The sequence below is a fragment of the Colossoma macropomum genome, unplaced genomic scaffold (genome assembly GCF_904425465.1).
Source record: "Colossoma macropomum unplaced genomic scaffold, Colossoma_macropomum, whole genome shotgun sequence".
Classification (NCBI taxonomy): domain Eukaryota; kingdom Metazoa; phylum Chordata; class Actinopteri; order Characiformes; family Serrasalmidae; genus Colossoma; species Colossoma macropomum.
The window spans coordinates 19071598-19076538 of record NW_023494794.1 but is presented as its reverse complement, the minus strand read 5'-3'; positions in this window follow the sequence as shown (position 1 = coordinate 19076538).

Below are 4941 nucleotides of genomic sequence, written 5' to 3'. Positions count from 1 at the left end.
AAAGCATTCACATTCCCAGAGTGCTGCTATTGGATGTATCTTGCTCTGCCTTTCTCAGTGCTGTTTAATGTGTGGGGATTAGCAGAAACCTGAGAGCTCTCGTCAATAAAGCAGAGCTGGGAATGCTCACATTTACACACACATAATACCTAACAGAACTAAATAAATGCCAATTTAGTACAAGTATGTAAAGGTGGCATGTCCTGTAGTATCCATATTTTATCCATTGTGGGTAAACCTCACCAAAGTGTCCAGCTGCTGCAAGCGCCTACTGCCGCCTAGTGGACAAGAGCAGAAACTGCAGTATGTTCGACTTTACATTACTGGTTTGTTTTCTACAAACAAATGTTATTCCTTCAGATTGTTTCATATCATCTGTTCATATGGAGCGTGTTAGAACATGAACATGCACTTATAAACACTGCCCATTTTAGCATGTCACATTTTAATCAAAGATGGTAACGTCTTTACATAGTTTGGAGTTAGAAATTCAGATCCACCAGCAGATGGCACTGTGTTATGTGCTCCCATTGCTAGCTGATAAATGTTCAAAAGTATACAGACACTCCGTCTAAATCAGTGATTTCAACCGCTTTAAGGTGATCTCATTGCTGACAAAGGTTTTTTAGTTTCACTTGTACAGCTTGAACAATTGCTATAGAAAAAGCAGTAATAGATTGGTAATAAACAGGTAATGATAAGGTAATAATAGAGTGAGTAAGTTGCACTTAAACTACATGCTTTTTCTAGCTGTTACTGAATATAAGCTATTCAATAATTACTACTACTAATAATAATACATTACCACTACAATTACAATAAATAATTGTAGTGGTAATTTATGGAGCCCTGCTAGTGACATCCCATAGAAATAAAAAGAATATGTGGTCATGCTGTATTAACGTGTGGGAACGAGATCCTAATGAGACAAGACCACTTAGTAAGGCATGGGACCAAGTTAATTGAGTCGTGGCCATGCCTTAGTAAGGTGTGGGAACGAGATCATGCCTTATTAAGCTGTGACCAAGGCTTAATTGTCTCATTCCCATGCCATGAGGTGGCCATGCATTCGGATCTCGTTCCCATGCCTTACTAAGTTGTGGCCACAACTTATCTTGTTCCCACTCCTTACTAAGTCATGTCCCCACATATTATTTTAATTTATACGGGATATCACCAGCAGGGCTCCGTAATAATTAGTTAATAATAAAAATGTAATGGTAACAAATGTTAATTTTCCAGTTGATACAAAATAATTACTTAGCAACTATTACAGTAGAAGTGAAACATGAGTAATACTATTAAATTAGTGATTGTATTTAATTGTTGTTTTACTAAAATTAGTCCTGTAAATACTGTTTCAGTTTTTTCTACAGTTTTTTATTTCTTGCCTGGTATGTCTGTGAATGGTCAGATGCAGCGTGCTGTACAGACACAGTGATAGACTGTAATTACAGTGGTATAAATGCTATTGGAGCTGTAAAATGCAAACTTATTTCTTTCTTCTTGTTTCTCAGTTACTGCATCTCACATCAACTCTTGGAAATAATGTGGCTAACTGCACTGAACCGATGATTAAGTCACTGCATCATCACCCATGACGGTTCTATTACTTTTACATGTTGGCACACCTACAGACAAGTGTCGTCATCCAGAAACAGATGAGGAAGATGTGTTGAGATTGCACAGAATCAGGGCTAGAGAATACATCACATGTTCCTTTTGTATTACTGTTAACAGAATTCAGGTCTACAGCACATATCTGGCAAAAGACTGTACTCCAAACTCAAACTACACCACATATATCTTTATACAACATGTTTATCTTTCTCTCAGGGCCAGCTCTAGCTTTTTGCGGCCCTATGCAGAATTTATTTGGGGGATCCCGTCTTGCAACATGCTGTAAAATTATGTGTAATGTCTAAAAGCATGTTTATAACTGGCTAATTCATTTGATGATTGGATTACAATTTAAATCACAGATAACCTTCTCAGCATTCTTGATCCAGAGTTCTCTCTCACAACACAGTATTTGTTGTATACTCAGCTAAACTTAAGCTTAGTTAGATTAACGCTGGTGGCAGTGATGACAGCACTGCTTCTTTACTGTTATAAGTGCTTCACTTCCTACATATGAAGAGATACATTTCAAAATGCTGCATATGCATTTAGATATGGCACATTTTTTGTAAGTATAACAGCATTTTATCTAATAGTATAAAAATCGTATTAATTATTATTAAGCACTGATATTTCTTGAATGTGTAACGCCCTCTCCCAACAACATATATACTCTAAAAATAGAAAATTCTTGGAAGTGGTCTACAGTGCATTTGGGGAAACCCTTCATTTCTTTTTCCCACTTTGCTCGACTTCTCCTTATGTTTCACACAATTGGCTGTCCATCATAAATGTCATCATCTTATGCGCGCACATGAGGAATAATCACTGCTTTATCTTAGCTTGGCTCCAGATGCATACATTCTTTTTTTAGACATCAAGAACCAGCCGTTTTTTCCCCATCAATGGGGCATCTTGCACAACATTATGGTGCAATAATAACCCAGAAGTTGTTAGATGTCCCGCAGGTGGCCACAGGGCCCTCAGAAGCTGCTTATGTTGCTTATTAGGTACAGCCGGCACTGCTTTATCTTGGTTATTACTTGTTTTCTTGCAAACGAGAAATTCCTGTTACATTTTACCGTATTTATGTTTATTTCATTCTAATGTTATACAGCGTTTTACTGGTCAAAAAACACTTACTGGTAAGATAATAGATGGACTTAAACTATAGGCTTAAGTGCTTTAGGCTTTTGCACAGCACTGTATGTTATATATATTATCTGCTTCCACTGCATCTTAGCAGTTTGCTTTTTATCATTTCCAACCTCATGCAATAAGATGCAAATTTGTACAAAATGTCAAGAGGTAATACAAAACTGCCAATATTGAACAGTGAATTATAAAACTATAATACTGAAATGTTTTTAGATTGCATTAGTGGCTTAAAATACACTATATGGAGAAAAGTATTGGGACACACCTCTTAATAATTCAATTCAGGTGTTTCATTCAGTCCCATTGCCACAGGTGTATAAAATCAAGCAACTAGCCATGCAGTCTGCCTTTACAAACATTTGTGAAAGAAGTTCTAAAGAGCTCACTGAATTTGAGTGTGATACTGTAATATGATGCCACTGATACAACTCAGTTCATGAAATTTCTTCCCTCCTGGATATTCCATAATTAGCTGTGAGTGGTATTATTGAGAAGTGGAAGTGTTTAGGAACCACCGCAACTCAGCCACACAGTGTCAGACCATGCACAAAAACCATGAGCTTCAAGGCATGAGTTTCCATGACTGAGCAGCTGCATGCCAGCTTACTTCACCAGGCACAGTGCCAAGCATCAGATGGAGTGGTGTGAAGCACGCTGCCACTGGACTCTGTGAGCAATGGAAACATTCTGTGGAGTGATGAATCACTCTTCTCTATCTGGCAGTCTGATGGACGAGTCTGGGTTTGGGGAATGCCAGGAGAACATTGCCTGCCTGACTGCATTGTGCCAACTGTAAAGTTTGGTGGAGGAGGGATAATGCTTAGGGGCCTTTTTTCAGGGGTTGGCCTAGGACCCTTAGTTCCACTGAAGGGAAATCTTAATACTTCAGCAGACCAAGACCTTTAGGACAATTGTATGCGTCCAACGTTGTGGGAACAGTTTGGGGAAGACCCTTTTCTGTTCCAGCATGACTGAGCCCCAGTGCACAAAGCAAGGTCCATAAAGGCATGACTGGATGAGTTTGGTGTGGAAGAACTGGCCCACATAAAGCCCTGACCTCAACCCCATCAAACATCTTTGGAATAACCTAGACCAGAAATTGTGAGCCAGGCCCTCTCATCCAACCTCAGTGTCTGACCTCACAAGTGCTTTTCTGGATGAATGGGCAAAAATTCCCACAGACACACTCCAAAATCTTGTAGAAAGCTTCTCACAAGAGTGAAAGCTCTTATAGCTGCAAAGGGGGACCAACTCCATATTGATGCCTGTGGATTTAGAATGGGATGTCATAAAAACTCCTGTAGGTGTAGGTGTCCCAATACTTATGTCCATATAGTGTATGTCATGCTTTATGTTGCACAAAACTGGTACAGTTTGCTGGAACACATATATAAATTATTGGCTATGAGTCATTCTCAGATTAGGATGGCTTTCTGGTTTAGAAAATGCCCCAAATTTCACTTCTTTTGTAATCTCCCATTTATTTTTAATTTATTTTTTGTAATTTTAAAATATTCAATTAAACCATGCATGAGCAACATTTTTCAGGCTTTTATCTTCTTGACCTTGTAAATTGCACAGATAACAGTTTAAAACTGGTTAATGATGTTATGACAAGTGATACGTCATCACAACAAAGTTATTACTGAGATCTTGAAATGTTTCTTATTAAATAAAACCAATATTTAATGCATAATTCCATCGTATAACACCGTGTAAATCTAATGACATTAAACCTTATTTTATGCCAATCAAAAGCAAAACCTGTTACAACAGTAAAAAAAATTAAGATGTTTTTTCTCAAGAGTCTCTTCAGTCACACCTCATCAATCACACAGATATCAACAAGTGATGTCAATTAATCATTTACTTGAATAAAAATCTTTTTTTCATGTGTAATATGACTAACAGCAATGACAAATCTAAAGGCCTCACATGGAAAATAGAAATATTTCTATAGAAATAGAAATAAAGCAAAAGTTTACAACCTTGCAAAAGCATTAGTGAACATACCATGTACTTCTGAATACCCTGTAAAGAACTTTATTTGGAATTTGGAGGATGTTAAAGTTGGCCCAGTAACACCAATGACATTGAACTGAAGGACAAGTGTCTTTGTTAAATTATTTAGACCTTTCAATAAAGTTATGTGTTTAATAAATG